Source organism: Cibotium barometz, chromosome 15 (genome assembly GCF_041138505.1).
Source record: "Cibotium barometz isolate CiBa-2024 chromosome 15, ASM4113850v1, whole genome shotgun sequence".
Taxonomy (NCBI): Eukaryota; Viridiplantae; Streptophyta; class Polypodiopsida; order Cyatheales; family Cibotiaceae; genus Cibotium; species Cibotium barometz.
In genome coordinates, this window is record NC_141060.1 from 2,430,738 (window position 1) to 2,441,474 (window position 10,737).

The 10,737-nt window shown below is 47.4% G+C and overlaps 1 pseudogene; it reads left to right on the plus strand.

Annotated features, from left to right (window-relative positions):
• The first annotated feature begins 8,463 nt into the window (after positions 1 to 8,463).
• LOC147630846 (uncharacterized) lies at positions 8,464 to 10,377 on the plus strand (annotated as a pseudogene).
• Positions 10,378 to 10,737: the final 360 nt, after the last annotated feature.

Below are 10,737 nucleotides of genomic sequence, written 5' to 3' on the forward strand. Positions count from 1 at the left end.
ATGGGATGATGACAGTCATCCAAGAGCAGGTTGGAATCCTGTCATCAAGTTCAGCAGAGGGGGATGTCATGTGCACATATGCCCATGGACAAGTTCCTCAGCTAGTCCAGTAGGGGCAGCCAGAAAAGGACCAGAGTTTAGGAGCATGCTACAGTTTTGGGCCAAGGTTTGACTTGGAGAAGAACGTGGATACTCTGTTGAGTGCATGACTTGGTGCTGTCAGCTGCATACAGATGTTGTCGGCTGTACGAGAGGGGCAAGGCGGATGCAGGCGCTCTAGAGGACAGGGCGGCAGCTGGCACATCATGATCAAAGAACAACACCAATCGAGCAGCGCTGAAGGGGCATTTAAAGCATAAATGACTGGCCGACCAACAGTCGGCCAGTATACCAAGTGTCCAGGATCACTATAAAAGGCATAGCGTGCTCATAGATAGAACTATTCAGTCCTTTAGGGATTGAGTCCCTTAGGGTCCAAGTAGGGACCAGGATTTTGGTGTTTATCACCCTTTTATGAAGACAACCTAGGGCTATAGCAGAGTACCCTTTTTGTACTATATAAATATGCTGAATTTCCAGCATATCTCTCTCTCTCTACTCTCTCTTCTTATCTGCGTTTTGCATCAGCATGTTTCCAGGAGTATTTAGGGCTGAAAGAAGACTCCCAGAGCTTCCGCATGTTACAAGCCAGGCATCATCTCGTTATTTATAACAAGATGCTACAGTGACCGGGATCACGAGGGCCGACACGCTTCCCACATTGGGGTCATACTACACGGACCAGAGGCACAGTGGTAGACTACATTATGGGGTCTTTGGAGGCATCACAGCTTGTCACCTCATTCTCCATCCCACCTCGTCCTATTGGGGCAGATCATACATACTTGGCATTTTCACTAGCCGGATCACCGGTATCACCAGCCCCCCACATACCGACGCCACACACTACCATCTACTTCACACATGACATGGCAGACATATACACTGGCAGAGTAGAGGATGGGCTCCTACTCATGGATCCCCTGGCACCTATGGATACCATTACAGCCCAACTGGCATCACTCCTACACACGGCTGCATTACAGAGCTTCCCACATCGTGTCCACTCAGGAGAGCCTGCGAGAGATCTGGGACTATGCCCCAGAACAGATGGTATGATGACGAGTGCAGAGCCCTATACTCACAGCTCCGCATACAGAGAGCCTTGGGAGCCATCACAGAGCAGGAGTCGAGGAGGAGAGAGATGAGGAGACTTACTCGCTGCAAAAGGCGGGCCTTCGCACAGATACAGGAGCTAGAGATCTTCCATTTCTTCATGAGTAGAGATAGCCCTATCTCATGGCAGCACTTCAGAGAGCCCCGGACACCGACACCCATTGCAAACCCTCAGACATGGCACACATATGCAGAGGGCCTATACCACGCCCCACAGCAGCCACTGATGGGAGAAGTAGGGTTAGGTTAAGAGTTCATGTGGGAGACATACACAGAGAAGCAAGGGAGAGAGAGAGAGAGAGAGTTGTGGGGATAAGTCAACTCATGAGGCATGAGTGTGTGACTCCCCTATCACACATGTATATTGCACTAGTACACATAGTGCACTTAGTACATTAAAAGTACTAAGTGTACTATGTACTATAACTTATGGGCTTGTACACACTATAAGGGTGGGCATAACGCCTTTACCCCAACAACCTCCCACTTAAAGGCAAAGTGCCCTTAAATGAAGGAAAAGAAAAAATCAGCATGTACATGATAATATACAAGGCCATATCAAGGCTGAAAATGGCCTCATCCAATGCCCATCAAGTGTCTGCAATGAGCAAACCGCTCCGGAGGCAAACTCTTCGTCAACAGATCAGCCGGGTTGTCATCCGTATGAATCTTAACAAGCTGAATTTGCTTGTTCTCTATCACCTCTCTGATGAAGTGATACTTCACATCCACATGCTTCGTCTTTGCATGAAAGACAGGGTTCTTTGCCAACTGGATGGCACTCTGACTGTCACAATGCAACAATGGAATATCCCCTGTATAGCCCAAATCAACCACTAACCGAGATAGCCATAATGCCTCCTTGCAAGCCTCTGTGGCTGCAATATACTCGGCCTCTGTAGTAGATAAGGCAGTGCACTTCTGCATCCTGGATATCCATGACACAGCACCTCCTGTGAATGTAAATACATAACCGGTAGTAGACTTCCGGTTATCTGGATGACCGGCATAATCCGAATCCGTGTAACCATGCACTAATGCATCCTGTTTGCCAAAGCAAATGCACAAATCCTGTGTGCCCTTCAGGTATCTCATGACACCTTTCACTGCTTCCCAATGCTTCTTGCCAGGGTTGGCCATGTATCTAGAAACCACTCCCACTACAAATGCAATGTCCGGCCTAGTAGCAACCATGGCATACATGAGACTGCCACAAGCTGAAGCATACGGAATCTTGGCCATATCAGCCCTGTCTCTATCTGACTGTGGGCTGTCCATAGCACTGAGTTTGACATATGGAGGCAAAGGAGTACTAGCTTTCTTCCCCCCGTCCATATTGAACCTCTGCAAAACTTTGCCAATGTATTCCTTCTGAGACAAATACAACACATGCTGATTTCTGTCCCGAAGTATCCGCATACCCAAAATGTGATTTGCATCACCCAAATCCTTCATATCAAAGGTTTCATGCAGCCTCTGCTTCAAGGCATCCATCTCTTTACGAGATTTCCCGGCAATCAACATATCATCAACATACAAGATGAGGATCAATAGACTGCCATCCAAAGCTTTCTTTGTGTACAAGCAGTGATCTATGTCACTTCTCCTGAATTTCTGAGATTTCATGAATGTATCAAATTTATGATACCATTCTCTTGGTGCCTGTTTGAGCCCATAAAGACTCTTTTTCAGCTTGCATACAAGCTTCTCTTTTCCACTCACTGCATAACCCTCTGGCTGCTGCATATATATCTCCTCATGGAGATCACCGTGAAGAAAAGCAGTCTTCACATCCATCTGAATCAAGTCCAGATCATCATGTGCGACCAAAGCTAACACAGCTCTAAGTGTGGTCATTTTGACCACTGGAGAGAAGATCTCCTCAAAGTCCACACCATATTCCTGCTTGAAGCCCTTAGCCACTAACCTGGCTTTGTATCTTGGCTTAGCATCTGATGCAACTTTGAGCCTGTATACCCACTTGCATGGCAAAACCTTCTTGCCCGCAGGTAAATGCACCAACTTCCATGTTCCATTTTTATGCAGAGAATCCATCTCTGACTTCATGGCACGCTCCCATAGAGCTTTGTCTGCCCTCTGTAAAGCCTCTTTATAACATGAGGGCTCCCCACAGTCAGTGAGCATCAAGTAGTCAACCCCTGGAACAAACCTGTCAGGGGCTCTGGAGGGTCTAGTGGACCTCCGTACCCAATGACCATCATTTGCAGGTTGCTGTCCAGCCTGCATATCACCCATTGGTGGCTCCTGTTCCATGCCATAAGGCTGAAAAATCATGCCCGGTATATCCTCCAACTGTGGTATATCCATAGGGATATCTTCTGCCATCTCTGGCTGTCCATTTGGACCATTTTCAGCACCATTTAAGGGCTGGTTTTCCTGCTGTAATGGCTGATTTACAGCCCTTTGTTGTTGTCCATGATGTCCATCATCATCAAAGATGACTCTGCCAGGCTCCTGTTGCCTTGCAGGCTCCTTATACATGCATGTTTCATCAAAAATGACATCATTGCTACGTATGATCTTTCTATTCATGGGATCCCAAAGTCTATACCCCATTTCACCTCTGTCACCATATCCTAGGAATATGCATTTGTGAGACTTAGGATCAAGTTTGGTGCGCATTTCCCTGCGTATGTGCACGTACGCAACGCAACCAAACACTCTCAAGTGCTTGTATGACGGAGGCTTCCCTGTCCATACTTCTTCTGGCACTTTCCCACCAAGCCTCGTGTTAGGTGACCTGTTTATAAGGTGAACGGCTGTCATAACAGCTTCAGCCCAAAAACCATGAGGTAATGCAGCATGTGACAACATAGAACGGACCTTCTCCTGTATGGTCCTGTTCATCCTCTCTGCTGTCCCGTTTTGTGGAGGATCATAAGGAGTAGAGAGCTCCCTCTTGATGCCTTTAGCATCACAAAAGTCCTGAAACTGTTTGGACATGTACTCTCCACCATTGTCGGAACGCAAAGCTTTCAGTGTTTTGCCAGTTTGATTCTCAACAAGAGCAACAAACTTCTGAAACACTGAGAATGTATCACTCTTCAAACGAAGAGGATAAACCCACACCTTGCGTGTGGCATCATCAATAAAAGACACAAAATATTTTGCCCCTCCCAAAGAAAGCTGAGGCATCTCACATACATCTGTATGCACAAGCTCTAACTGAGCATCTTTCTGTCCAAGAGCTTTCTTGTGGGGGCACTGTAGTTACCTACCATATATACAATGCTCACAAAACTGAAAACTTGAAAACTTTAGAGAAGGCAAGTAACCCAAACGAGACAATTGCTCCATTCCTTTGACACTCATGTGTCCCAACCGGCTATGCCACATAGAGATTTCCGGCAGCTCGATTGCATTTACATTAGCATGGTGACAAACACCTGCATGCATGAAATAAAGAGTGTCCACCTTAGAGCCTCTGGCAACAACCAGTGAGCCCTTACTAATTTTCCACTTTCCACTACCAAATGTGGTAACATAATCAGCATCATCAAGCTGTCCAGTAGAAAGCAGATTTTTCTTGATCTCAGGCACATGCCTGACATCATGGAGCATAAGCTGTGAGCCATCTGAAAATACAAGCCTTACATCACCTCTGCCAAGAATCTTGCATGCATGGTTATCACCCAAATAAACCACTCCTTCATTGCCAGCAGTGTACCTGACAAACAAGTCTCTGCAACCTGTGACATGAAAGGAGGCACCTGAATCAATGATCCATGAGTGCATACCATGACCACCTGGAAGAAGTGAATGGGCATCAAGTGAAGACGTAAAGAGGACCTCATCCTCACTGCCACCTGCATGTGACACATTGATTTCTTCAATCTTGACTCCACTTTTGCCCTTCGGCTTTACATCTTTGGCTTCATCCTTGTCTTTGTCTTTGCCTTTTCCCTTTTCTTTTTGATCATTTTTCCATTTGTAGCATTGCTTTTTAATGTGTCCCTTCTTGCCACAATAATGGCATTCCAAATCCTTTTTGGAGCGAGACTTGCTCCTTCCCCTTTCTTGGCTTTTCCCCCTTTGCTGGGATCTCCCACGTGCATTCATTGCATTGGACTTTCCAACAGAGTTGTTTTTCCTGTTCATCTTTTCTTGAAGAAGAGCACCCTCAACATCTGCATATGACAGCATAGCATGCGAATTGCTAGTGGCTGTCCTGAATGTGTCCCAACTCTCTGGCAAAGTGCATAACAAAAAAGTGGCTTTGAACTCATCGTCCATTGCCAACTTTTGATTGATGACCTGGCTGACAATACCATTAAACTCATTTAGATGGGCTGTCATAGAAGCCCCTTCCTTCATCTGAAGGCCTATGAGTTTCTTCAACCAATACACTTTGCTTGAGGCACTTTGTTGGGCATACAAGTCCTGCAATCTCTGCCACATTCCCCAAGCTGTCTTCTCTTCACGAATGCTGAAAAGTAATGAGTGTGACACAGACAACATGATAGTAGATCTTGCCAGCTCATCCATATCTTCCCACTCTTCAGCAGTAAGAGAAGCGGGCATTACACCCCTTTCTTTGATAGGCTTGTGCTGCTTTTTCTGGAGCAACACATTGTAGCACTGGGTTTGCCAAATATCATAATTATGCGAGCCTTCAAGCTTCTTGATGTGAAGCAATGAAGAGCTCTCACCTGTGGTTGCCATAGCAAAATGCAACCTGTCAATGCCTGACTCCCTGCAAAATGTGCAAACACTGCACCAAAAGCACACAAAGTACTCACAGTTTTTCTCCCAAGCTTTATCTCCCACTGCGGAAGCACAAATGCAACTTTTCTCCCACTTTATGTGATGAAATCACCAAAATCTGGTTGCTGCAGATTTGGACAGCACCTTAAATGTGCTCTTTTGCCCTTCCAAAGTACTGTACAGCAGTACCAAGTGCTCACCAATGATGTACCAAACCTGTACCGGCAAGTTCAGCAGCTGAATTTGAACCTTTTGGTCACTCAAAACAGTGTACAGCCATGCCAAAACATGCACAAAGCTGTGCCAAATCTGTACCAGCAGGTACAATAGCAATAAATGCTCTCCTGGCTGTCCAAATGAGTGAAAATCAGACTTTTACAGTCCCGAACACTGCATACAACAGTCCCGAACAGAAATTGGGCAAAAGCCCCTTGACTGCAAGCTGATTTTTGAGGATTCAAGGCATAAATGTCTTGCCTGCTGCTTTGCCAAGCTCAACAAGCATACAAACTTGAAAAGCCCCTTGATTTAAGATCAATTTCTGATCATACATGGTACATTGACGCACATGAAGGCATCCAGAGTGTTCACGATGCTTCCCCCTGGCCACATATACATCAAATACATGAAACCCCCTTGATTTACAGGCACATTGAGTGCTTGTAAGGCATCAACACATTATCCACAGCATCAAATGCGATTGCCTGCATGCAAATCAACTCAATCGGCACAAAAGCCCCTTGATTTGCACTGCAATTTGCTGCAATTTTGCCCAAATGTGCGATTTTTCACATCATACAGCATGTATGAGTGCTTAATTGCACAATTACATCAAAAGCCCCAAATTTCGACATCCAATTTCCTGCAAATTAATCCTGATTTGACCAATTTCCTGCAAATTGATCCTGATTGTGACCAATGTCACCCAATTTTGCCAATTTTGCTCAAAAATTGAGCAATTCGGCGCCTGTATCTGCTCAATTAATGATTGCACCTGCTCAATTGCAAATCCCAAAAAAAAATTGAGGCAAATACCTTGTAATTTTTGAATACATGGTCAGTGGTAGAGAAAGCTCTCCTAAAGCGTGCCTGCCCTGATGAGCGTAAACCTGCTCGCTCAGCATATTGCTCCAACACTGCACCATAGAGTTGGCCCAACACGTGGCCAACCATAACCGTCCTATAGTTGCTCGGATTGAGCATATCCCCTGTTTTGTGGATCGGCACAATGGTGTGCATCGTCCACTCCGCAGGCAAACCCTCTGCTAGTGCCCTGTTAAACAGGTGTGCAAGAAAAGGAGCCAAAGAATCTACTGCATATATGAGATGCTCACCCTGTAGGCCCATATGGTCGGCGGCCCGTCCATGCTGTAGGCGGCGGATAGCTTCCTTTACCATCGAGTGGGTAAAGAAGCTAGCTGTGGTAGGTCGAGGCTCCTGTGGCTGAGTTAGGTGGCTGTTGGGGTAAAGGCGTTATGCCCACCCTTATAGTGTGTACAAGCCCATAAGTTATAGTACATAGTACACTTAGTACTTTTAATGTACTAAGTGCACTATGTGTACTAGTGCAATATACATGTGTGATAGGGGAGTCACACACTCATGCCTCATGAGTTGACTTATCCCCACAACTCTCTCTCTCTCTCTCCCTTGCTTCTCTGTGTATGTCTCCCACATGAACTCTTAACCTAACCCTACTTCTCCCATCAACTGGTATCAGAGCTGGGGGTGCCTCTGCTTGTTCGTCTGCTCTTGCTAGGAGCTATCGCTATGCACACGCGGTACAGAGGGTCTACTGGGAGCTATCGCTAAGCACTAAAGGGCAAGGAGCCTCGTCAACATTGACGCAAGGGGTGCTGCCTGCCAACGCGCACCGCACCCAGCCTGTGCAGCAGAGTACCTGCCTATGAAGAGTGGACTTATCGAATCTGCTCAGAGAAAGCGCCTGGTGGATATAATGTTGTACGCACCAATCCTCAGCCCGTTAGTAGCCCGACTAATGTTGCCGCTTTCTACCGACTGTAGCCTGTGAGACCATCGTCAGCGTGCTTCTGTGCCCGTTAGTAGTCCGACTAATGTTCCCGCTTTCTGCCGACTGTAGCCTGTGAGACCATCGTCAGCGTGCTTCTGTGCCCGTACCCAAGAGCTTTCTTGCGCTTGCGCTTCACGCCCAGCGCTACACGATTTCAGTCGACTTCAGGCGTGTAGAAGGCGCACGGCGAAGCAAAGCCCGTACCTTTTGCATTCTTCGCCTTATGAAGCCTTAGTCGGTGCCCTTCGAATCTCTGTGCAGCCATAGGGAACAGGGAAGCTTCCACATGAGCCCAGCCATCCGTACATCGTACAACTGCAGCAGCAACTGCATCTGCATCAACATCAAGATTTCTGCAGAGCAGCACCAATTTTAGCACACCCCCCTTTCCTGCAACAAAATTGAGATGTATGATTGATCAGGCCAAAGTGAGGAAGAGAAAGGTGATCTTGTCCACTCTCCCATCTCCTTTGGAACTGCAATGGGGCTCTATGGACACATCCAGGCAGACTAGAGGAGGTTATGGAGAACCGGGACATCATGTTTTTGACACAGAGACACATGAAAGCCCAGAGAGAGGCTTACCACAGGTAGCAGGGTACCAGTGGGAATCAGTGTATAGACAAGGGATGCGACACGGCACTTCCAGAGGCTCAACTGGGATCGCTATACTATTCAGACGAGCACTACACCAGCGTATCAAGGTGGTGTCGAGAGACCCAAAGGCACGCTACATGTGGATTACCCTACAGCTCTCAGAGGTGAGAACAGTTTACTTGGCAATATGCTACTTCCCGCCGAAGGGGTCGAGATTCAACACAGGTCACATGGAGGACCAGATTGGAGGAGGAGAGGAGAGAGGGGCCCTTCCTAGTGAGTCTCCATATGCCACTCTATCCGCAGATATCCTACACTATTCGACCATGGGGGAGGTTCTCCCGATGGGGGACTTCAATGCACGCACACAGAATCGACAGTGTGAATCATTCGACTTCACTGATCCCCTCATCCTACAGGCACTAGACGATGTAGATGCAGGGACCACGAGGATGTCAGAGGACAGTGGGCCACACAGTACAGGTTATGGGCAACACCTTCTAGACCTAGGAGCTAGACACCATCTCGTTATTTATAACGGGATGTCACAATGGCCAGAATCGGGAAGACTCACATGTTTCCCATCATCAGGAGGCAGCAGCATTGTGGACTACATATTGGGCTCGTGGGAGAGCACAAACCTGATAGACTCTTTCACTATCCCTACATGCCCCATTGGTGCGGACCATACTTATTTGGCTTTTTCTCTTAGGAGCTCTCTTGATCTGCCACCCTCGACCACTCAGGCATCTCGTACCATCTTCCACTTTACCCAGGAGCTTGCAGACGTTTATGATTCAAAAGTACATGATGGCCTCTTTGGTATGGACCCTACAGCACCCATCGATGTACTGACGGCCCAGCTTTCACACATACTGCACACAGCAGCTAGCCACAACTTTCCACACCATCTCCAGACAGGGAAGCCACCTAGATCCGGGGACATGCCCCAAAATAGATGGTATGATAATGAGTGCAGCGAGCTTCATCAACATCTCCGAGCCCAGATAGCGAAAGGGGAAATAACACAGCAGCAAGCCAGTAGACAGATGCGGTCTCTTACACGCCATAAGTGACGCACATATGAGGAGGCTCAATACTGGGACATCTACCACATGCTCATGAGCAAAGATGCAGCCACTGCTTGGCGACGACTCAGAGAGCCACGCCCCCCCAGCCCGATTACCGATCCTCAACACTGGCAAAGTTATGCAGAAGGGCTTTATGATGTTCTGCACCAGCCACTCATCCCTCGCCCCACCGAGACTCCACCGACCTCATCGGTTTTCTTTACTACCGATATGGTATCTCGAGCTATACATAGATTCCAACATGGGAGAGCTGAGGATCACACCAGCTTACAGGGTGAGCATTTCATTTATGCAGCTGACACACTCTCTCCTTTTATTGCTTACCTCTTTAACAGGGCTCTGGTAGAAGGTTTCCCGGCTAAGTGGACGATGCACACTATTGTACCGATCCACAAAGCTGGGGACATGTTGGACCCCGGTAATTACAGGACTATCATGATTGGTCATACCTTGGCCAAACTCTATGGGGCTATCCTGGAGGCAGAATTGAGCACACACGCTGAGAGGGAGGGGCTTCGTGCCCCTGGTCAGGCAGGTTTTCGGCGAGCCTTCTCTACTATTGATCACATTTTCACCCTGAGATGCCTAATTGACCAAACTCGGGCACGGAGACAGAGACTCTATTGCTGTTTTGTGGACTTCCGCAAAGACTTCGACACTTCCCGAGAGAGCGCCTCTTCCACCGCTTACAGACACTGGGCATACCCCCCGACATGATGTGGGGGATTTACAGATTATATGAGCAAGTGGTGTTTGGACGAGTTAGATGCCCAGGGGGACTATCAGATATGATTGCCAGCACCATTGGTGTGTGAAGACCTAAACAGGGTTAGGGTTAGGGTTTACAGAAAGAAAACAATCATTGAAAAATCTACATCAGTCGTGTTCACTCCCTGCTGGTTTTCTGAAAAATCACCAGCCCAATCTGAATCACTGTAAGCATGTAACTGCATGTCACCCCCCTCAGGATAAAGCAACCCAAGAGACAAGGTACCCTGCAAATAACGGAATACACGCTTCACAGCTTGCCAATGTGACAACCGTGGGCTGTGCATGAATCTGCTCAACTGAGAGACT